The sequence below is a fragment of the Lissotriton helveticus genome, chromosome 1_2 (genome assembly GCF_964261635.1).
Source record: "Lissotriton helveticus chromosome 1_2, aLisHel1.1, whole genome shotgun sequence".
In the NCBI taxonomy this organism is placed as follows: Eukaryota; Metazoa; Chordata; class Amphibia; order Caudata; family Salamandridae; genus Lissotriton; species Lissotriton helveticus.
This window is the reverse complement of record NC_136058.1, coordinates 106054414-106079762: the sequence shown is the minus strand read 5'-3', so window position 1 is coordinate 106079762 and position 25349 is coordinate 106054414. Positions and strand designations below refer to the sequence as shown.

The 25349-nt window shown below is 45.9% G+C and overlaps 1 protein-coding gene across 8 annotated transcripts in view; it reads left to right on the top strand.

The window, feature by feature from the left end:
- The window catches only part of PATJ (PATJ crumbs cell polarity complex component), a 1530963-nt gene that overhangs the window by 214671 nt on the left and 1290943 nt on the right, over positions 1 to 25349 (top strand). The gene's annotated exons all lie outside the window — the stretch shown is intronic.

The following is a 25349-nucleotide window of genomic DNA, read 5'->3' as shown; positions in this document are numbered from 1 at the left end:
AGTACAATAAGGCTTTAATTACATAGATTGAATCAGATGTGTTACTTGACAACAATACACAAAACTGAAAGAAAATCAAATTACGCCTGTCTGGCGACACCTGTGAACAGGACTACATGGTGAGAATTACACAATACAAAAATAAAGAAATAGAAATAGAAAAATGTACAGTTACATGACAATCCAAGCTACCAATAATTAGGTCAGGCACTGGACTCCGCAGTGACCGGAGTATACAGCATCAATTATTACATTACGGAGGATCAAAATGGAAGGAAGACGTATCAAGTGATTTCCAGAGTCTCTTATTGGAGGGTCGCCAGGTGGCAGATTGCAGCGCCGGATTATCAGCCCCTCTCAGAAATGAGAGCCACTCCTGCCAGATTTTAAAGCTAACCTCTGACGTGTTTTTCCATTTACACAAGATCACCTTACACGCTAGTGTTAGCATCAAATCTAAGAGTTGGCGGTCCTGTGTGTTCGGCAGTTGTGGGTCAAGAGCTCCCAATATAACGTATACAAATTCCCTCACAGGATTCATATTGAACACATGATGAATACAGTCAAAGATCTTCCCCCAGTAGGTCTGCAGGGAGGGGCAGTGAAAGAGCATGTGCGTGAGATCACCAGTCCCTAACTGACAATTCCAGCATGTGGGCGTATTCCTCAGGTGGCATTTAAAAAGTCTAGAACGTCCTATTCAATAACATGTATTTTGTTTGGGCAAGGATGGGCGATACCTTATTGGATAAGGCGGTTTTATGTATCATGTCCCAATCAAACTCTATCCCAGTGGAGTTGGGTTCTGTCTCCCATTTGAGTTCAACCTGTCTGTTGGATTTCCTGGGCAGAGGGAGTAACAGCTTATACACTTTAGAAACGAAGTGACCAGCGGACATGAGACGTGGTAAATGGGTCACTATCCAAGGTGTGTGAGGGACAAGGCCACGGCTTGATATAATAGCTTTCGATTTCAAGAACTCGTAAAAGTCCATGGGTGTGAGATCATGTGTTGCCTGTAAGCTCGAGAAAGGAAGGGGTTGCGTCCCCTCATAGAGGTCCGTCACCAAGTTAATGCCTTTCTTGGACCAGGATTCCCAATAGAGGGTTTTGCCATTGGATTTAAAAGAGGGGTTTTTCCATAGGGCCATAAGGGTGGATTTTCTGATTGTTAAGTTAGTTTTGTGGGTCTGGTCAAGTCTTAACAGAGCCCGCCTGGTATTCAACATAATATATTTGGAGTGAGGCAGGTGAGACTGGTCCATGGTAAGCAGGGTCGGTAGAGGCGCATGAGTGATGATAGATTTCTCAATATTTAACCACATTGGGACATAAGATGGTGATTCTACCAACCACTGCTCTCCCTGTTTGCATAGGAATGCTGTCTGGTAATTCCTGAACGAGGGAAGACCCAGGCCGCCCTTTTCTTTTGCCAGTTGCAGCTTTTTCAGTGATATCCTGGCTTTCTTACCCTGCCACAGGAATCCGCCAAACAGTTTATCCACCTTATTAATGAAGTCATCAGTGAATGTCATGGGGAGCATGCTGGCCCAATAATTCACCAGCGGGGTGGACATCATTTTAAGGGTCTCCGCCCTGCCCCACCAAGAGAGGAACTTGGGTGACCACCCGTCCAGTAATGAGGAGATCTTTTTTAGGGTTAGTTCCTCATTGATTTTTAAAGTGGTGATTAGGTCTTTGCCGAAGTCGAGTCCTAGATATTTAAAACAGTGTGGTTGCCAAGTCAGACCAGAGTCTCCAAGGATATCTCTATTACCTATATTATTAAGGAGTTTGACCTCCGTTTTGTCCTTGTTCAGTTTATAACCCGATACCCGGGAAAACTCATCGTTGTTTCCCATAAGCGCAGGTATGGCCTCACCTGCTTTTTCCGACATAATTAGTACATCATCCGCATACGCGGTGAGTTTTATAGTACATCCCTCAAATGGAATACCAGCAATCGCGTCATTATTTCTTATGTGGTAGAGGAATGGCTCGATTGCCAGCAGAAACAAAGAAGGAGATGGGGGGCACCCTTGTCTTGTACCCTGCTGCAAACGTAAAGAGGAGGAGAAAGAGCCACCTGCTCTAACCCTTGCAGTGGTACAAAAATAGAGGGACATTACTAGCTTCGTGAATGTTTCTCCCAGGTTGAACTTATGTAAGACTGCTTCCAGGAAAGACCAGTCGACTTTGTCGAAAGCCTTCTCGCGTCTAATGTTATTGCCGCAGTGGGTGTGTCTAGGAGTTTCGCTTTCTCCAGAACGTGTGCCAGCACCCTAGTGTTGTCACTAGACAATCTGTTTTTTAGAAACCCTGCCTGAGAAGGGTGGATCAGTTGAGGGAGTACCCGCTGTAGGCGAGCAGAGAGGATCATGGCTAAAAGTTTGCAGTCAAGATTAATGAGGGAAATGGGCCTATAGTTTTTTGGGAGAGAAGGGTCTTTACCTTCTTTTGGGAGTACTGCAATTATAGCTTCAGACAGGGTATCTTTAACTTCGCCGGAATCATTTATTTCCCGAAACAGGTGCATGAGAGGCTCCACCAACAGAGAGGGAAAGGTTTTATAATATCTAGCTGTGAACCCATCGGGGCCGGGTGCCTTCCCGCACTTTAATGATTTAATCGCTTGTTCTATTTCAGTGGTCGTGATCGGTGCATTAAGTCGTAGATGTTCTTCAGAGGAGAGCACTGGGAGGTCGCATTCGTTTAAATAGTCCTGAATCTTGTTCTTTTCTACCGACACATTTTTGGCGTATAAAGTTTCATAAAAGTCTTTAAATACCTCCGCTATCTTATCTGGCTCCGAGTGAGCGACTCCTGATGCGTCCTTAATGACATTAATTGTGTTCTTCTGTACCTTCAAGTACGAGGCCAGGCTCTTACCCGCTTTATTTGAGTCACAGAGTTTAAACCTCCGTCTCCTATCTAACCATACCCCGCCCTTTCGCTCACTATTTTATTACATTCATATTTTTTGTTGGCCAATGCATTCAGTGTCGTACCATCCCTGCCCATCTGGTGTTTACTCTCTAGGGCCAATATTTCACGTTCTAAGTTTTCCAATTTCCTATTATGGTCTTTATTCATTGCTGATCTAATTTTAATGCACACCCCCCTAATAGTGCTTTTCAGGGCCTCCCAACGGACGAGGTCAGTAGTATCTCCCCTCCTATTAGGCTCCAGGTATGAGTTAATAGCAGACTGGATAGTAATCCGGTGTTGCTCCTTTCCCAGTATTTCATCGTTCAAACGCCACGACGTTTGTCGGGAGGAGGGCTTTACGTTGGCTATGGATAGGGAAATGCATGAGTGATTGGGCATAACTCTTGGCTCTATTGACGTGTCTTCTATCCTAGGGACCCCATTCTGTGTTATAAGAATATAATCGATACGAGAATAAGGGTCATGTGGTGAGGAATAAAATGTGTAGTCCCTGTCCGTGGGGTTTTGTAGTCTCCACGCATCCACAAAGTGAAAGCGCTTGCATAGGTTAAGAAAAGCTTTGTGTGATTTATTCGGCCTAAAGGGGCCTCGCGAGTCTCTGTCTAGGGTAGGGTCCATGGGAAGATTAAAATCCCCAGCCAATAGGTTTACAGCTGAGTCAGGTATGTTCTCAATTTGTTTAGTCAGGTCCCCCCCAAAATTTTAGATCGCTAGTGTTAGGGGCATAAATATTAGTGACCTAGAATTCCGTGTTGTCTCTGCTTAGTCTGGCTGTAACCCACCTCCCTTTATCATCTGCTGTGGATGAAAGAAGTTCAACTTTTGATTTTTTCGCTATTAACACCAAAACACCGTTCTTTTTCCCCACCGCTTCAGACCCCACGACCTCGGTGTAAAATGTATTCCTCAACTGGTAAAATTGTTTAGCATCAATTTTAGTTTCTTGCAACAGGACAATATCCCCTCGCTGTCTGCGCAGATAATCTAGTATCTTTTGCCTCTTGATAGGCTGGTTCAGACCTTTTACATTCAGGGACAGTATTTTCAATTTGTCTTAGTGGCCACACCAAGCGGTGTATCAATTGTAGAATGCACCATCTGGAAACATTATGATCATTGCCCAATCCACGTAACCCATAGCTGGGCATATTATATGCGAGTCACCTCGTGTATAGACAGTGATGTATCTGAGAATCTTGCCAAGTACAGTGACAGACCAACCTAGATGGCAAGTAGTCGCATTAGCTTGTGCATGTGACATGCAACTGTCAGACAATATCTGTACAAAAAAGAAAAGAAGAAAAAGAAACATACCACACATACCACACATCCGCCCCCTGCCCCCTATACCCCCCACCCTCCCCAACAGTAAACAGTAGGCATGATGACTTGAGAGAAATCGCAGCGTTTTCCTCCCGTGATTACTCAACATCATGGAAACATTGGAACTGTTTCAGCAAACAAATAAACTTTTGTTAATCATAGCAAGAGATGTATACGAAATTCAAACTCCCAGACACATGAAAATTGAGGCAAAGGCCCCTCCATACAACAAATATGAGACCAACTTTGTGCCTTGGGTTAATTCAGTTAACAAACTCATTCTCTACTCCACAATTAGAAATCAGTGTAGCTCTAGGTTAGAAGATCAAGCAGAAAGTGAGACTTCCTATCTGCCAATCCATAGCTTGAACAACATCTCAAATATTGATTGTATTACAACGCCTGAAGGCTACTGCCCCATTCCACAATCCACATTTGCACACGCATTTATCAAAAGCAACTATATGTGGCACGTAGCACAGTAATATGACAGGTCAGCAAGGTGCGCTGTGTCCGTCATGGCACATGACGAAAATAGGCAACAACACAACTCTGACACGGTGTCCAGAGCACCGTGTTGATCGACAAGAAGAAGGCAGCAAGGCACCAATTGTTATTTAGCCAAATGTCAGTAGCACCAGTATGTCACATAAAGGACAATATTACCGTTGATGCCATATCCATGGAAAGTCTTACCAGTGATCACAACATAACAAGGTATCGGCAAGAGTGGTTTCACATAGATAGTATATAAGCAAAGGATACTCATTTGTAGCTGGAAGCTGAGGCTGCTATGTTGCCTGAATTGTTAGTGTCCATATCCTGGTCTTCGGGGCCATCCAGCATCCGTTTGAGCTTCATAGGGTCTGAAAAGATATGTGGAGATCCCTGTATGATCACTCTGTATTTCGCTGGTCCTACGAAACCATACTGATACCCCATTGTTTTAAGCTGCGGTCGAAGCGCTGGAAACGCCTTTCTCACATCTACTGTGTCCTTGCTGTAGTTCTGCGATATATATATATTTTGGCATTCTTCCACAAGATGTGGTTGTTTTTCCGGATAAGGGCAAGGATCTGTTCCACATGCTGGTATCGTAATGGCTTGCAAGCGATGGGTCTCGGGCCTTTTTGGGTTTTAGTAATCCTACCCGGTACTCTATGCGCCCTGTCAAATTCCAGGGATTGGTGGAAGGTCATGTTTGTGGCTTGTGTGAACCATGATTCCAGGAACGGCACACAGGAGCCCTGCGAATCCTCGGACCCCTCTGGCATGCCGAAAATGCTGAGGTTCCCCCTCCGATTTCTGTCCTCCAACTCGGCCAGCCTCCTTGTTGTCTGGTCTGAGGCTATGGTTAGACGCTTTAGTGCTCCGCACGTTTTGACTTCTATATCCTCCAACCGGCTAATCCTTGATTCCGACTCTGAAAGCCTTGCATTGGTGTCTCTTATATCCTGTCGTATTGCCACTACCTCCTCTTTAGTTGATTTGGCCAAGTCTTTCACTTCGTCCAGTCTGCTAAGGATCATTTCTATCGCTTCATTAGTATCCTTCTTGCCTTTAACGGGTGAGCCTGGATTAGAGTGGTCAGATTTGACCCTTTTAAGGTTTTTTTGCGCCTTGTTCTCCATAATACCTCTTCTGGGCTTTAACTACCGGAGCGTGGGTTGGGCGGTCACCAGATTGGGACCAGCTAGTGCGGTTTTACTTATAAGAGATGGTAGCAGTCCAGATTGTCGTGTGTATGGCTCAAAGGGTACGGCCCCCTGGTAAGTGCATGCAGTGACTAACAGTCGTGGAATGGCCGAGCAGGGTAGACTCGTGATCGATGCCACCGGATTACATTTTCTTAGGTCAACTCTTCTTATATAGAGCTCCCTCCACGGCGACTACAAGTACAACATCGTGGGTAGCATGTGGAACCTTTATCAGAGGTGGCCCTCCATGTTTGTCGTCGGTAACATCGTTCCTGCCCTCAATTTGATTGGACTGGCATATATATTACACCACATAGACCTGATTAAGCCACAATGCGAAGTATTTACTCTCTTGGATATGAGTGGACTGGGCTGAGTTTGTTTGGACTGGTATACATCGCGGATTACAGTATAAGATCGTGCTACTATGCAAATCGATCGCTCTTCTGGCCATAAGATGACGCGCCCGCCATTTTGTACTCGATCCCTTCCATTATGGCAGATAAACATTCATGGCGGTACATAACGCCCGTAGCTTGCACAGCGAACATGCCATCAACTGTTTCAGGATTCTGGACGCATGTTTTCAGTGACTTTAGTGGCGTGGTGTTGGCGACGGTGAATCCTATGACTGCATGCAAAAATGAATGCCTCTATATCACTTCAGAAACTGCCACTCACACGCACTCATTCCTTGACAAATGCAGTCTTTATTGCCAGGCTTGCGTCTGTTTTCTAGGAGCCCCTCCGTTGAGATTAACCGCTATCTGAAGATCAAGCTGGAACTCATGTGCTTGGTTACTTATTTAAGGCCAATTCCCGGGTAATAACCCTTGCGCCCGCCATCTTGGTAAAGGTCCGTGTGTGGATCCGGTCGGCCTAATGGCGGCAGAAACAGCAGTAGAGGGTACTCACTCTTGGGCCATGGGAGCCCCGACGTTCGTCACAGTCTCAGACGGGTTTTAATTCATGAGGACCCCCGCGCGTGGGTAGATCGGTCGTAACATGAGTTTTGCGTAGTTACGTTAACTAGATTAACCATTGCAGATCCCAAGCCATGCTTACGTTTATATCATAGAAAGCAAGGAGAGTGAATTAAGAAATGGTAAGGGAAACATCTGAATAGTTTCTTAATTATACTTTGAGGAGAGAGTGAAACCTGTCTAAGGTCACTTCGGTATATTTGGAATAAAGCATCAAAGAACTCACCCATTGGCCCCCTGGTTCAATAAAAAGCTGTTTAAAAAGATCTGCAAATCCCATCAGTGAATGTGGAAAAAATCCTATAATGTAGATGTCAAACTAAAATATAAGCTGGCTCTAAAAGGTTCCCATAAAAGCTGCTACACAGTTAGAGCCACCTTTTTCTCCGATGAGATCTGTGTGGCTCAAAACTGTTCGAAAACATTGTTTAAAGTTGTGAAAACACTTTCCGATCCTGCAAACAGCTCCATCCATCCCTCTTACTCAGTCCCAGAGTAACGAGCTAGCCTCTTTTTTTCTTGAAGAAAGTTGCTGATATTCAAGCCTCTTTCTATTCTACATCAGATTATAACTTTGCATAGTTGCACACCACACTCTCCCTCACAATAGATTATAATTCCCAACAATACCCTCCCGCCAGGATCTGCTCACTGAGCGCTCTTCAGCTTTTGGACCCCCTGACTTTTAAATCCCTCCTTACTTTTGTTGTCGGGTTCCTCTCTTGACCTATGCCCTCCTGCAGTGTTTGGCAGTCTCGATTTATTTGTGCTGGATTTACTCACACAGTTTTTAAACGACTCACTCTTGGAAGGCACTGTCCAAAGAGCATGGAAACCTGCAATAGTTATGCCTTTGCTTAAAAACCCAATCTGGACCCCTCTATTTGGGCTAATTATAGGTCGATATCTCCCCTGCCCACGTTGCCTAAAGCCTTAGAAAAGCATGTGAATAATCCACTCACGCCTTACATTGAATACAACGGAGTGCTCCACCTTTCTCAATTGAGCTTTAGAGCCGGCCATAGTACAGAGTCTGCTCTGTTGGCCGTGACATAATATCTAAGCCAACAGTTAGATAATGGTGGCACTGCTGCACTGATTTTGTAAGATCTCAGTGCAGCGTTTGATATGGTGAGCCATACCATTCTGCTTCAATGGTTAGAGGCCCTAGGGTTCAGGACACAGACCTGGCTTGACTGCACTCCTTCCTTTGGGATTGGGTCTTCCAACTGCACACCCACCTGCACCAGTCTAAGCCTCACCCTCTACTATCGGGTGTTCCTCAGGGCTCCACTCTTAACCCACTTCTCTTTAACCTGTACTTAAGGCCACTTGCAGACATTGTAGAAAAGCATGGCCTTACACTTCTGTCTTATGCCGACTATACTCGGATCGTTGTCTCCTTGTCCTATCAGGAGAACCACAGTGAAGTGACACTGAATAGCTGCCTTTCTCTAGTCTGCTCCTGGATGAACTCTAAATCTTTGAAGCTAAATGGAGACAAGACTGAAGTGCTAATGTTGGGAAACCATCCCCATCTCTGGGGCCTGCATTTATGGGCTATGGTGATGGGCACTATACGTGCCCCTGTTCAGGTAGTCAAGAAACTTGGAGTTTGGCTGGACGGGAGTCTTTCTATGAGTCACCAAATCACAAAAGTGGCCGCTATCTGCTTCGGCATTCTAAGATGGCTCAAAATTATATTAGGATGTATTCTGTTTTCGGCCCAGCGGACAGGCCTTGTTGATTTCAAGGCTTGGCTATGGCAACAATCTGTATTTTGGAGTAATAAAGAACCTTCTTAGACATCTCCAAATAGTGCAGAACGCAGCAGCAATATTTCTACTTCATCTTCCCAAGTGCCATTCAACTGATAGCCTGCTTTGTGAACTGCACTAGCTCCCAATTGAATGTCCTATTCAATTTAAAGTGCTGTGTTATGTACACAAATGTCTCTCGATCTCCGGTCCCTCCTACCTAAGATCCTTGGTGGTGCCATACACTACCAGCCAATCCTTACAGTCAAGCAATTCGGACCTTGCAGTAGTTCCCAGAGTTAAAAGATCTAAGCAAGTAGGTCAAGCTTTCTCCTTCTTAGGTCCAAAGCTGTGGAACTCTCTCCCTGCTGAGCTGAGATTATGCTGCTCCCTTTCTGTCTTTTTTCTTTAAAACGCTGTTACTAAAAGCAGTCTCTACTGTGCTTTTTGGTACCTTTATTGTATTGTAGCGATTGGAAACCCTTGGTTGGGTAGCCATGCGCTGTACAAATCTTAATAATAATAATAATAGTAAAGTTCCAATAATTGGTAGTGTTTAGGACAAAGCATCATAAACTGATTGGCTTACAGAAAAGTAGGGCATTGCAAATGAGTTGATAAACATAATTAAAATGATTGGTTCAAATGTTAAGAAAATGACAGAAATTCTGGGTATGGCTGGATTAGACCATGGATACATTTTAATATGAGTAAAAAAACTGAATTTGACAATGAAATAGGAGTCAGCCAGGGGAGAAATGATAAGCAGAGAAATTATGTAATAAAGGGAGCTTTTTATGGAAGGAAATAGGTGATTTAAAAATCTAATGAAAAGGTTATTAAGTGCGAACTGAGTTTATGTTGGAAGTAGCAAAGAAGGTGTCATTTGGAGAGCGATTTCTATGGATTATATATCATCAGTAGTAATGTGTAAGTGAAGGAAGTTAAAAATGGATAATGGATGGATCCCAGACTTCACATGCTGATCATACACTAGTGAAGACAGTATTCTACTAAGTGCAGTTGCTTTGTCCATCTGATCCCGAGAATACATGACGTGTTTTTAACATTTTTCACATGATCTATATTTGTACATAGTCGCCGTGGATGCAGCGGTTCTCCGGAAATAATTTCTAAAACCATGACACCTTTCCCTGAAGTACAAATTCATACATATACTCGACAGTGGGGCCCCTAACACCGCGAGTCACTCACATAATACTTACACCCTACTTCATGGATCGGTGAGATTCAAAGGAGAGCTGCTGTATCATAGGGGGATGTCTAAAACTATAACTGTATATTTATACTATTTACACCTGCAGTTTTAAATGAGTTTACCATGGTTTTTATTAACAAAGCATTTGTTTAGACACCCCGCCACTGTGGTCGACGGATCTGCTAGTAAAAAATTAGGCGTAGGAAAACTCAAGACCAGCTTAATTCTCCTTTTATCTAATTTTTATTAAAAGCAAATTTTAACGTCTAAAAGATTTATTCACTTTATTTATTTATTTATTCGAAAATGACATTTAAGGAAAATAAGGATTTTATTTCAAAACAGTTAATTTCATTTATTTAGAAAATTCAGAAATAGACATTTATTTAGATTTCAGAAATGCAAGTATTTTAGTTCCCAAAATTCATCCTTTCTCCTAACTTCCCTAACTAGTAACCTCACCTAAAGTTCAAATCTAATTCTAAAGAAATAAGAAAATTATTCAAAGTCTTACATCTCAGGAAAAAATCAGCATACGGACAGCATCTTGGGAGGATATCGAAAAGGAGTTTTTTCCTCTCTAAAACCAGCACTTTTTATACCTTTTTCACTAGCTCTATCTATCTAAAAGAGTAACTTTCAGCATAATTTCGAGTTCTGGTTGGACAATTTGGGGTGGATGAGCATCACCTCATCATAACAATATTCATTCCACTTCCGTCAGCTAGATTTTAAATGGGTCATTGTTTTGGGCCACGTCCGGCCTAGTCCTGTTCTCAGTTGGTAACTTTACCAAACTTTCTCACGTTCAGAACCATTGTGCTCATCCTTTTTGGCAGCTATCTACACTTCCAGGCCTCGTCGTCCTTGAACTGCATTCACTCCAGTCACACTCAGCTCGCATTCGAACTCGGACTTGGGCTTGCACATGCTCAGTTCATTTTCTATTTGCAGTTCAACAAGTCAGCCATCTTTGGCTAGGCCTCAAAGGCCAGAATGGGAACTATCATAGAAACAAACACAAACAAACGTTAATTTAAGAATTTTAACCCTTCTGTTTACCTCCCCCCTTACTAATGTTTTCCCTATTAGTAGTTACCTAGCAGATAAGCAACATTTAGGCATAATATACTCACCTAATCCCATGTTTTGCCACAAAATACGTAAACAAAAGCACATTTATGCTGCATTTTATTATTTCAAAGCTGCTTATTAGTTTAGGACACAACAAAATCACATAGTTAATTATAATTGCAACATAAGCAAAGTTAATTCCCACGTGTACTTGTGTAGGTGCAATTTTATTCTAGGTTGATTAATTCCACACATCATTCCATTAGTTCATGTTATAGTTATGGAAGTGTGACTTTACAAGGGGTACACACAATTCTGTTTCTCCACTTTGCTCCATCAACTCCCCCCTTTGGTGATTTATTACCAAATATCTCCCAAAATTTAGCAAATTTTATCAGAACATGTTTCAAATTCTTCAGATGAGTATATTTTATACTTTAGTAACCTTTTCTCTGGTCTCTTTAAAAAATCTTTTCTCGGAACTCCTCCATTTCTATATCACTTTTTTCTCTTTCTCTTTCTCGTTTTTCTTGAATTATCTTCTTTAATGACTTCCTAACATTCCTTCTTTTTCTATATATGCAACATAATCTTATCATTACAACCACTAATACTATTACTGTTACTGGAATTAGTATTTTACCTATAATTGAATTACCTATTTCTTGAAACCAATGTTTAACTGCTGTAAAACCTCTACCAAGTCGTTCAAGAATACCATCAACCTCCAGAGGTTCAATTTCTCTATGCAACTCTGTAATATTTGTAATGTACTTTTCAATGTTTTGACTTTTATCTGGAATGTAGGTACAGCAGTGCTGTACCTTCAAAATTCCACAAACTCCTCCTTCTTTTGCTAATATTATGTCAAGATCAAAACAATTTTGGGGGGGCGTGGCTTGGACGCCGATCGGGATGGCGGCGTGAGCTCGTAGCTCCGCGCAGGATCCCGCTAATTCTCCTGTTTTCGGAACCCTGGGCGGCCCGGAGACGACTCTCCTGCCCTCTGAAGTGTGAGGGGACAGCTGGGTGCACTTGGTGAACTGCTGGGGGACTGCCGCCCCCGAGGAGACCGTGCTGAAGCAGCGGCTGAGGTGTTGCCGAGGGTGCGAAGAAAATGGCGGCGGGGAGGTCGGAAGGCCCCGAACTTCAGCTCTGAGCCGAGTTGTCGCCGACTGGCGAGGGACCCTGGCGAGAGATCCTGCAAGCCGCTGACTGGGGCGCTAGGGTCGGCGGGACTGTGATCTGAGGCCGTGGTGCGCTGCCTTGGCTCGTCCGGAGCTTGGGGACCCTAGCTGGATACCGTCTTGGGACTTCTCCTCTTCCCCTCAGGCTCCCGTGGGGGCGGCCGAGTGGAGTGGGCGTCGCAGGCCGTGGCTCTTGTGCCTGTGAGTGTCGGTGGAGACATTGCACTGCCGGCGACCGGTGCTGCCCACGGGCGCTGACGGTAACCGAGCTCCTGGACTTGTGACGCAGCACCCTGGAATGGCGGCGACGAGTGGGTCGATGGCCGCGGGATGCACTGAGGGGGACTCGGCAACTTCCACCCAGCTGGGCGAGAGTCCCTCCTCGGAGCTCGATCGAGACCAACGGCTGAACCAGCGACTAGATGCCATACTTGATGCGATCGCCTCGACTAAGGACGTGTTGCACCAAGACATCGCCCAAGTGGCCGTGGGCCTGGGGCTGCTGCGCGCAGATCACGCGAAGCTAGCGGACAAAGTTAAGGACCATGACCAACTATTGCTGGACCTGAAACCGTCGGTGGTGGCCGCGGAACATAAGATCACTGATATGTTGGCCCGGTTGGACGCGTTGGAACGGAGGGCGGAGGATGCAGAAGGCCGCAATAGGCGGAACAACGTGCGGGTCGTCGGCCTTCCGGAACGGATTGAGGGGGAGGATGCAGTGGCCTATATGAAGAACTGGTTCCGCACTGTGGTGGCGCCGGAGGGGCTCACTCCTTTCTTTACGCTAGAGAGGGCCCACCGGGTACCTGCTCGCCCACCGGGGCTTGGTCGCCCCCCCCGCCCGATGGTGGTGAAACTCCTCCACTACAAAGACCGGGATCTTCTCATTCAGCGGGCCAGGATGTCGGGCCCCTATGACGTGGAGAATAGTAGGGTTACGATCTTCCCGGACTACACCCAAATGGTCCAGAAAAACCGGGCGTCGTTCCTGGCAGTGAAAAAGGAGCTCAGGGAGGAAAGCATTCAGTACTCCTTGCTCTACCCAGCTAAGTTGCGGATCATGTTGGATGGGTCTACGCACTTTTTTCAGACTCCGGACGAGGTTTGGCAATGGCTGGAGTTATACAGGGCGGGTACGGACAGATCGCATAAAAGCAGGCGAGATGAGCCCAAGCAGCCCCGGGTGAGACAATCGCAACGCATCCGATCCCGCAACAGGCGCCAACGGGAGAGGCGGGAGGCCCAAATGGCGGCGGAAAAGAGGGATGCACTCGCAGCGACGGCGGCCATTACAGGGTCGCAACAGAACAGTGAACGTGCGGACACTGACTCGGGAGGAGAAGGCGGCAGGTCGGGAGAGGAACTTTCAGAAGCGGACAGTTCGAAGGGGCCGGAGGTGACCCCACAGACCTCGGATGGTATCTTTTGCGGCTGACATTGGGTTGGATTGAGCTAGATCGGGACTTCATGGTGGGGTGGTATCCTGTTGATAGGGGGCCGGGACGCCGGGAGGGGGGGATCTGTGCTTCAAGAGGGATGGAGGCGCGGGGCGTGGGCTCCGCTCGCTGAGGTCGGCGGTGACTCACCCCCCTTGGGCCCTTAAGGCCGCCTGTGGTGGAGACCACAGGGTTATGAGTGTGAGAAGTTGTTTCAAGGTTTGGATGGGGGCGGACATTGGGTTCGTGTGCTCTGTCCTGGGGAGCGGGGTTTGGGAAGTTTTTCTGTTTTGGGTGTGTTTGGGGGGGGGCAACTGCACTGGAGGGGTTATGAACATTCGTTATTTGATTTGGACTGTACGAAGTTGGAATGGGGACATTACCTAATCTGAAATGCCTAACGTGGAATGTCCGGGGGCTGCGAACTATGGTGAAGCGTCATAAGGTCCATGCATATCTTGTACGCAGGGGGGTTCAGATTGCTATGCTTCAGGAGACTCATCTCACTAAGAAGGAATGTACTGCCTTGCAGAAAAGATGGCGGGGCCAGGTGTTTGGCACCACCTACTCAGCGTATGCCAGGGGGGTGCTGATCTGGGTGAGGGCGGGGATACCCTTTCAATTGCTGAATCAAGTAGTGGATCCGGATGGCCGGTTTGTGGCGGTGGAGGGGAGGTTATATGGCCGGGATGTGGTTTTCTGCTGTGTGTATGCGCCAAACACTGATCAAGCTCGATATCTTGATAGCCTCTCAGGGGCGTTAGCCTCCTTCCTGGCGGGCCCGATAGTGCTAGGGGGGGACTTTAACTCGATTACTGATGTGGCTCTGGATAGGTCCCATCCCCCTCTGGTGGACTCCCCGGTGCGCAGGCTGACCGCGCACAGGAAGGACTGGCAGGATAGGTGGGGGCTGCTGGATGTCTGGAGGGAGCGGCACAGGGAGACCAGGGATTACTCCTTTTACTCTGCGCTTCATGACCTGCATGTCAGGATTGACTCGGTGCTCTGTGGTGGATCCCTAGCTCCGTTGGTCTCCCATGCGGAGTACTTAGCTAGGACTATCTCAGATCATAATCCCCTATTGGTGCACATTCAGTGGCAGAGGGAGCGCTCAGTTATACCAACGTGGCGGCTTCGGCCGGAGACACTTGAGGATCCTGTCTTCCAAGACGTGGTTCGGCAAGGCATTGATAGCTATTTCGGAATGAATGCGGGCACGGCCACGAGTAGGTCCATTGAATGGGATGCAATGAAAGTGGTGGCGAGGGGAGTGTGTCTGGGCAGGTTCTCGAATGCTCGCACGGCTGTGTTGAATGACCTCGTGACAGCGGAAGATAGGTTGAGGGACCTGGAGCGCCGCAGGCCGGCTAGACCGGACTTACAAGCCCAGCTATTAGAAGCGAAGGAGGTGGTTGCCACTGAGACGGAACGTTTGCGATGCTATGACTATAAGCAGTATATCGTCAGGGCGCATGCGGAAAGGGACAAGGTGGGTACCCTCTTGGCCAGACTGGCCAACCCGGAACTTAGGGGCTCCCCGATCCTCGGCATTCGCACTGCGCAGGGGGAGATGGTGTACAACCAGGCAGCGATATTGGAGTGCTTTAGGGGGTACTATGAGGAACTGTACCAGAGTCAGCTGGAGGTGGGGGTCCAGGACATTGTGGAATACTTGGGGGAGAGGCAGCTTCCGGTCCTTGCTGAGGAGGACTAGAAGGAACTGGGCGGCCCGGTAACGCTCACGGAAATACGGGCGGCCATAAAGCATATGGCCCGCAACAAAACGCCCGGGGTGGACGGATTACCGATTGAATTTTATCAGCTGTATGCGGATATTTTGACACCCAGATTGCTGACGGTGTATGCTGAAGCATTCGAGGCTGGGGCGCTGCCCGGATCCATGCGGGAGGCCTTGATTGTGCCGCTCCTGAAGCCAGGCCGGGACGCAGCGGACGTGCGGTCTTACCGCCCGCTGTCCATGCTGACGGTGGATTATAAGATTCTGAGCCGGATACTGGCCACCAGGCTGGCCCCGTATATGACGGGCCTGGTACATAGGGACCAGGCCGGGTTCATACCCACGAGGAGCACGGCGCTGAATGTTCGCCGACTGGTGGGGGTAATGGACGCCATCTTGGACGGGGAGGGTGCCCCTGCGGTCCTATCTGTAGACATCGAGAAGGCCTTTGATAGTTTGGAATGGCCGTTCCTGGACGGAGTTTTGGAGAGGCTTGGTATGGGCGAGGGGTTCCGCAGGTGGACAAGGGTCTTGTATGCATCGGCGACGGCGAGAGTACGTTTGGGCGGCCTGGTGTCTGCGGCGTACCCGGTGGGCAGGGGCACGCGGCAGGGGTGCTCTCTGTCTCCCCTGTTGTTTGCTCTGGCAATGGAACCTTTAGCGGTCCATGCGAGGTCGGGTGTCGTGTACTTGGGGATAGCCAGGGGCGAGCAGTGGCATTATATATCGCTTTATGCGGATGACTTGCTCCTGTACCTGGCTGACACCTCCCGGGCGTTGGCCGGTGCTATGGAGCTGCTGTCGGAGTTCGGCCGGCTGTCGGGCCTTAAGGTCAATTGGGCGAAGACTTGTGTGTTCCCGCTGCGAGCGGGTTCACCTGCTCCTGACGGAGACTTGGACGTGGTGTGGGAACCATCTTGTTTCACCTATCTGGGTGTTCGCATTTACCACGCTACCGCAGACCTATTGGAGGGCAACATTGGTCGTTGTGTCCGGGCACTGCGGGGCAGCTTGTCTTTCTGGTCGACCCTCCCGCTGACGGTTCTAGGCAGGATTGCCCTTCTGAAGATGGTGGCACTCCCCCGCTTTCTCTATTATTTCCGGACGCTGCCCATATGGATTCCCCAAGGGGTCTTCAGAGACCTGAGGTCGATGATTATTGGCTTTCTGTGGGGGCATGGCCGCCGTAGAGTGGCCCTGACCACGCTCCTCCGCCCGAAGATGGAAGGGGGTATGGCTGTGCCTGACTTTGAGCTGTATTACCTAGCGGCACAGCTGCAGGTTCTAACACAGAACGTGGCTAGGGTGTTCAGGGGTCCGGAGGAGGACCGGGATCGGGGGATGCAACGCCATGTGTTGTCCTATATTATCATGCAGCAGAGGCTTGAGTTGCGGGCCCTCACCGTGGAGGAAAGGACGCTCCGTTTGTGTTGGCAGAGGAGCCTTCGGAGAGCGAGGGCTTCGCGGCCTTATGCACCGGAGATTCCGATCGGCATGCTGACGGCCTTGCCGCACGGGGGTGATTGGTCCCCGTTGCTGGCTTGGGAAGAGATGGGATTGCAGGTGGTGGGCGACCTGTACATAGATGGGGCGTTGGCACCGTTTGAGGTGCTCCGGGACCAGTTTGGGCTGCCTGACGGGGGGTTCCTCCTACACGCGGCAGTGGTGGCTGCCGTACAGAAGCACTGGAAAGGGGGGCTCGTAGAACCAACGACGACTATGGCGTGCCAATATGTGGTGATGGCAGCTGGTACGGTTAAGGCTGTGACGTGCCTCCATAATAGGATGCTGCATGAGGGTCTGGAGCCGCTCCTGGGGCTCAAGTCTAAATGGGAGGAGAGTGTGGGCCGCCCCATACCGGATACGGCGTGGGGACACATCCTGCGGCGTACGTGGAAGGGCACGAGAAATGCGCGCTTTCAACAAGTGCATTTCTATGTGCTTCATAGGGCCTATTTAACCCCGGAGAAATTACAGCGGTACTTCCGGGTGCCGGATGCCCGATGCCCACGGTGTTCGTCTTTGGGTGCGGACATGGATCATTTGTTTTGGGGGTGCCCGCAATTGGGGACCTACTGGGCAGAGGTAGGGGAACTCCTGAATGAAGTGTCTGCCAGGGAGGTGGACTTTGATATGGCGGCGTGCCTGTTGCTCTGGTTCCCGCACACCAAACGCACCAAGGTGACGAGCAAATTTATTGACCTGGGTCTGATACTGGCGCAGAGGGAGATATCGTGGCACTGGAAGTCCAGGGGGGGGCCCTCGCTGCGTAGGTGGAGGAATGAATTGCTGCGGTGGTCTGCTTGCGAGAGTGTGCTCCGGATGAAACAGGCTGTTAAGTTGGGGAATGAGAGGGTTCTGGACGCGGCGCGTGCATGGGAGCAGGTGGTGCAGGCCTTGCGTGACTCTATGGTGGATGACGGGGATGGAGAGAACTGAGCCGGTGGACACCACGGGGCGCACACAGAAGAGCTAAATTCCGCGCTGTGGTAGATCCATCCAACTCGACAGGGCGAGGGGTACTCCTAGCAGTTGCCAGGGGGGGGGGGGCCTTGGGGGGGACTGGTTTATGGGACTTGGGGTGGGACGGAAGCCATTAGGGGGTGGCTAGCCTGGGTGCCTAGGCTCTATTAGGGAGGTTGCGTGCTGGGGCAGTGGGGGAGGGCTGGGGGAGCGGCCAGGCGAGTTGGGGCGGGGGCGCTTAGGGGGAGCCCCGAAGCGCGGGATGTTACTGCATTAGTTTTGGGATGGCTGACGGAGATTTTGTTGTGGGGGGGGGGTAAAAAGCAGATACGTACGATGGCTTTTCGACCATGGTCCCTGTGGGACTTGCACTGTGATTTTCTCCTATTGCTTGGATCAACATGCCGCCCGGCCTCCGGGATGCGGGCTGAATGGCTGTGTACAGTTTGGATTTATTATTGGACAGTGGGGTGTCGCGGGGGCACGGGTTGATTGTTTGTATCCTGTGGTTTCTAACTCTGCAATAAAAATATGTTTAAAAAAAAAAAAAAGATCAAAACAATTTTGCATTACTATAGTTCTCATAGCAATCATTTCATTATTTACCATTAAGAATCCACCTGCTGTGTCTGTTGACAAATGATCTACTGTCGTTGACAATCTTCGAATTCGATTTGCATTGAAAGATATTCCCACTGCTGGTATCAGTGCTCCAAAAACATCACCTATTATTTATGTGACACTTTCTCTTTTTCTACGACTCAAAGGTTTTCCTATCTCATGGATACCGTTAGTACCTCTATCTACATGAAAGGTTTTAGGAAAGACCAAACCCACATAACATGTCCCATACCAGTGGTCAGGTAATCTATAATAAGCCTTATTCCCACAAATGAAATAAACACCGGGAAAAACTGGGTCTTTTCCCCCTTTAATTCCCCAACCCCATTGGATTCTATAAGTGTCTTTACATTGACTTGCTCCCACAAAATAATTGTCATGCATAGTGTTGTCTCTCCTAATACAGAATTTTCCAAACAGAGTGTCTATATTTATTGCTACATTCACATTTCTTTCCTCAATATTTTCATCATTGAATGTCCAATATTTGGTTTCTCATGCTTTACTTTTTCTTTTCGTTTATAGGCAATTCGCCTTTCCTCAACCATATCTAAAAATGTTTTCTCTTCCACTCTCATTTTACATGTCAAATTATTTTTAAACGCATAGTCATGACTTAATTCGTCTATTTCTAAAAAGTATTCTCCCATAACTGTAGCAGGCTTTTTCTTATTCAGTTTATCAATTTTTAACTTTGCAAAGACTTCATCCGAATTAGAATAATGATATTCCAGTTTACCTGTTTGATAAAACAGGCTTGCAATCACACTACACACTACACACTAAGTGGAAGGTGATGATATGTCACCCTTTCGGAAACAGATGCAGGTAACTTTACACGAACATAAAAGTCTCTAGCATCCATTGTTCTAACATATTCAGATAACAATCTTGATAATGTATTCTTCGTAAAATCACTAATAGAGCTATCCTGATGTATTTCTGGTCTATATACATGCTGCTTGTTAGACTTTGATTCAACATTTTGTTCACCTGAACTCACATTATGTTTCAACTTCACTAAGTTATCTTGAAAATGAATGACAATAGCTAAAATTATCCATATCAATATTAGTAATCCAGTACATATTAGACATGATCTACACCATTTTCTAAAAATAGAACATTTCGTTTTATGATCATTAGTAGACATTTTTTTTTTACACAGCGAGTTTTGCTAACAGGTTTTCTTCGACCTTGTGTCACCTACAAGCTTTAATTTTCTAACAAGTTTTCTTCGACCTTATGTCACCTATTTTACTTTTCACTTACAATGCCTTCTCTTCTAACAGGATTTCAGGTTTTACCTTTACCTTATCTCTTTTAATCAATTACCACTTTTCTCTGTGCTTCAGTTCTTTACTCACTTTTCTCATGTGTCTTTGTGCAGTTCAGATTCTCTTGACTGCTATTAACTTCTTCAATTGGAGGTAGTATGATAAAGGTCCATTCAGGTGATTTGTACTTCTGATTTGGTATTCTCATTCTTTTTGGCCTTTGGACAACTTCTATTCTCTTTCCCAACGATTCTCTTTGACTGGTTATTTCATTGACCTGTTCCTCTGGCTTTCTTTCTTTATTAACCAGTTTAAATCTCAGTCCATCATTTCCTTCAGGCCAATTATCTCCTGTGCACAATCTTTTTGTCTTAGGCTCCGTGGGGTTGTGTTCCACTCTCCAAGCCCTTTTTCTAGAACTCTTTCTTAATGGGGTTTCATCTTTCACTTTCAGTGTCCTCGACAGTTTCATTTACAACAAACTTTACAACGTCTTTTTCTTTTTCAGAGTCAATTTTCTCTTTTGACTGTTCTTTCACTCGGTTAGGAACATCTCCATAGCTGTTACTTGGAATCTCTTCCTTATCGTGAGTTTTTCCTTCTTTTCCAGTGTCTGGATTTTCGACCTTGCTAACAGAGCTTTCAGACTGTTCTTCAGTATCTTCTTGATCACCAGTTTTATCTTTGCTTTGCTCAGTGTCCTTACTGGTGTTATTCTCTACCAAGTCTCGATCTTCATATTGATCTTCAGAATTTGTTACTTCAATAATTTCTCCTTCTCCTTCAGACGCAGAGCTAGCATCTGATACTTCCGGATATCAAGGTTCCTGTCGATCTTCAGTATCTGGGCCTTTCTCTGGTTCACCTTCAGAGTCAGAATCAGTTGTGCTCTCACCTTCTTCGTTTGGATTTTCAGGTTCAGGCACACCGATAGTATGGCTTGCGTGTACCCATCTCTCTTCACTCCGGCACACTTAACTGCAGTGGTGCTAACCAATATGACGTGTCTTGGTCTCTGCCAACGAGGCACCAAACATTTTCTTCTGCGGTGCACCTTTATACGCACCCAGTCTCCAGGAACTAGGTCATGAGCTGGACTTTTCTCTTTGGTGTTTTTCATTCAGTTCCCACCTGATGGAACACAGAAGTCACCACGTCAGATAGGTTTTTGCAATAATCCAGTATGATGTCATCATTTATTGTCAACAACTTATCAGCTGGTACAAATACCTGTCTCATCACCCTGCCCATCAAGATTTCATGTGGACTCAATCCAGTTTTTCTGTCAGGTATGCTTCTTAAGGTTATCAAAACAAGTGGCAAGGCATCTGGCCACTTCAGTCCTGTTGCCAACCACATTTTAGCAATCCTGTTTTTAATAGTTCCATTTACCTGTTCAACTACTCCTGATGCCTCAGGTCTGTAAGCACAGTGAAGTTTCTGACGAATGTCCAGTGCTTCACATACCATTTGCATGAGTTAATTTTGAAAATGTGGACCACGATCAGTCTCGATCGTCACTAGGAAACCGAACCTAGGGATGATTTCACGCAGAAGTAATTTTGCAACAGTTAACCCATCGTTCCTCCTTGTGTGGAAAGCCTCTACCCATCGGGAGAACAAACAGATGTTCACCAAAACATATCTAAGTCTGTTACATGGCGGAAGCTCGATAAAATCCAATTGTATTCGTGTAAATGGACCTCCCTCCCGTCCTATGGTTCCCAAACTTACAATGGTTCTTCTATTTGGATTATACTGCTGGAATACAAGGCACCTCTGGCATAAGCTCTCTGCAATCATCCTGAACTTTGGATGGTACCACGTCTGTCTAAATAGGCGAAGCATGGCATCTCTCCCAATATGAGCTTGACCATGGTACATTCGGGCCATATTTGAGATCATGCTATCGGGCATTACTGGTCTGTCATCTTTGTAAACCCAGATTTCATCTTCCTCTCTTTGTCTGCATCCTGCTTTTAACCAGACATTTTTCTCTTCCTCATCAGCTTCTTCCTGCATTTGCCTCACTTCCTGCCAAGTCTCAACTACAGTTGTTAGCATTAAAGGACTTGAAACATGCTCCTTTTCCCAGTCCCGATTAATTGATGCAAGATTTTTAGCGCAGTATTTGGCAATTGAGTCTACATATCTGTTACCTCGGGTGATGTAGTCATCCCCTTTTTGTGTGCTGCACACTTTCCCACAGCTATTTTGTCAGGCAGTTGAATTACATCAATCAACATTCTCACGAATTCTGCATTACGTATGGGGGATCCTGCAGAAGTCAAATAACCTCTTTGGGACCACAGTTGTCCGTAGTCATGGACAACCCCAAAACCATACTATCAGTCACTATGGTAACCTTGATCTCCTTTCCCAGTTCACATGCTCGAATCAAAGCAATCAATTCTGCTATTTTAGCAGAATGAATTCCTTTCAGACAAGAAGCTTCCAATACATCTGCCACTGTACAAACGGCATATGCTGCACTCAAAGCACCCTCATCTGTTCTCAAACACGAACCATCAACATACATCACAAAGTCGGATTCAGGCAATGGCTCAACTCTGATGTCTGGTCTTGGTTTGGTACAGTATTCAAGAACATCTAAGCATCTGTGATCAACCTCATTTCTCACTTCTGTTTCCGTGGTATCAGGCAACAACGTGGAAGGGTTTACATTTACACATCTAGAGATTGTCACATATTCTGCTCCCAGAATTACTTTTTCATATTTGGTCATCCTATTGTTGGTCAAGTACTGCGTTTTTGTTCTAGTGAGTAGAATCTCCACAGAGTGAGGTACATACACTCTCACAGGAAATCCCATCACTATTCCTTCACTCTGTTCTAGACTGACGCTTGTGGCTGCTACTGCTTTCAGACAACCTGGCAATGCTTTTGCAACTGGGTCCAAAACATCTGAGAAATACGCTATTGTCTTTCTTAGTTTTCCATGTCTCTGAATTTGAATTTGAATTTAAAAACATTTATTGAGCGCACTTTTACCGAGCGGTTTCATGGCATTTTTCAGATTACGACCAGCAACAGCAGCGAGAGGGGGCTAGGCAGCGAAAGCTCGGGAAAAAAGAAAGGTTTTGAGGTTCTTGTCTGAATTAGTACTGACAATGCACATCCTTCTCGTTCACTGCAGTACATTTCTAACTCTTTTTCATAGTCAGGCATCCCTAAAGCTGGAGCTTCACATAAGCTTGTTTTTAACTGTTCAAATGCTTCCAATTCTGTTTTGGTCAAAACTATAGGGTCTCTGATATCTGCCCTAGTTAATCTCAGCAATGGCTTTGCAATCAGTGAGAATCCACCAATCCACTGTCTACAGGAACCTACCATTCCTAGGAACATTCTCACTTGTTTTTGGTGGCTGCATTCCTTGTATCATTTTAATTCTTTCGGCAGTAACTTGTCTTATTCCTTTAGCAATCTTATGACCTAAGTATTGCACCTCTTTCTGACAAAATTGTCATTTTGATGGAGACACTTTATGTCCCTCTTCTGCCAAATGATTCAGTAATGCAATAGTATCAGTTACACATGCATCTTTTGTCTTTGATGCCACTAGGAGATCATCAATATATTGAACCAATACAGACTCTCCAGGCATGCTCAAACTTTCTAATAACTTATTTAGCAACTGATTAAAGATAGATGGACTTTCAGTATACCCTTGAGGAATTCGGCACCATGCCAAGATACGATCTCAGAATCTGAACGCAAAAATTGGCTGACTTTCTGGGTGCAATGGAACTGTAAAGAACGCATTACACAAATCGATCACAGTGTGTCATTCTGCATCATGGGGAATTTAATATAAAATCACTGCTGGATTTTGTACAATCGGATTACATGGGACAACTATTTTATTAACCCTTCTCAAATCCTGTACAATTCTAAACGTACCATTTGGCTTTTTCAATCCCATTATTGGTGAATTACAAGGACTACTTTCTATCTCTCTCAGTATGCCTTGCTCAATCATTTTGTTTATCACTGGGGTTATTCCCTCAATTATTTCTGCAGTCATTTTGTACTGGGGAATATTTGGGTAATTTGCACCTTCTTTTACAGAGACTCTTACAGGATCTACATCTTTCATCAACCCAATATCTTCTCCTGTGAAATCCCACACTTTCTCTTTCACTACCTCTTTTAATTCATCAGGTATCTTTTCTCGCTCAAACACAGGGAACAATTTGTTTTGCTCTGCTTCAATCATAAGCATTGTCATTTTATACAGGCTATCTTCACCTGGGGTTTGCAACTCTATGCCATCTGGTGAACAGTATATGGCACAGTTCATCTTACACAGAATAGCTCGTCCTAACAAATTTACGGGGCTACTATCACACCACAAATTGGTGCATGTCTTAAAAATTTCCAATTTCTACTTAAAATGGTTGTGTCAAAGAAGTTTTAATCTGCCTATTAGCTACACATACAACCTGGATTTGGTCTCCCGAGAGAGGAATATTTTGGACTTCCACTGACCTAACAGTAGAACGGGTAGCACCAGTGTCCACTAGGAAATTTATTTCTACATCATTCACCTTTCCATTCACAAATGGACCAGACTGATTTACCTCAAGAGTGGCTCCAAGCACACACTCTTCTTCCCCTCTCAGGCACCGTCAGAAACATTCATCCGACTCAATCCCACCTTCCTCTTGTAACCAATCCTGGGGACTCACATTCACTCTGGGTGATCTATTTACCTGTTCGCCTCCGCTGAATCCCCTCTCTGCACTGTATCTCCAATGGTTTACACTGTGTGGAAGTGGTGGTTGTGGCACCTGACTTTGCTGATTAACTATCTGCTGCTGTTGAGGTTGCTGTTGAATTACCTCATTCTGCACCTGTGGATGCAATGATGTATTTTCTGGATTAACTCTTGGTGGATACTTACACTCTTTTCTCCAATGCCCTAATTCTGCCGCAATTATGACAAGGGAACTTTTTCTTAAGCTCTTCTATATTTCCTACTAATTTCGTTTTGTTGAATTTTCCTTTCAATTTTCCCTGACTTGCATCAGTATTTTTATTTTCCAATTGTGCCACTTGGTGTTCTGCTACCTTCGCTTGTGCCCACATAGCTTTTTCTTTTCATTTCTTTTGTTTGGCATCGATTTCTTCACTACAATATTTTGCTTTTCTTAAAACGTCATCTACAGAACTTGACTGCCATCCTATCATACTATGCCTAATCATGTCTCCAATTTCTGGTCTTAATATACACAAATCGATATATAAAATGACTCATGTCCTTTTCACGCAACTCTTCATATCCACTGTATTGTTTAAAACCAACAGCAATCTTTTGTAAAATGCATGTACAGATTCTTTCGGTTCTTGTGTAGTTCTGTCTATTTTTACCCAATCTGTTTCTTTTGGTGGAATTTTATTTTTCAAAAACACAATCACTTGTTCATATTTCCTCATCACTTCAGGTGACGGAGCACCTGTTACTTTGTCTCGAGGATATTCCTCTTTTCAATTCAGTGATTTTACACTCAGTCCACAGATCTGCTGGCACAACTATATCAAATAATCCATCCAGATCAACCCATAGCACTTTTGAAACTTTCACAAATCGATCCACCTGTC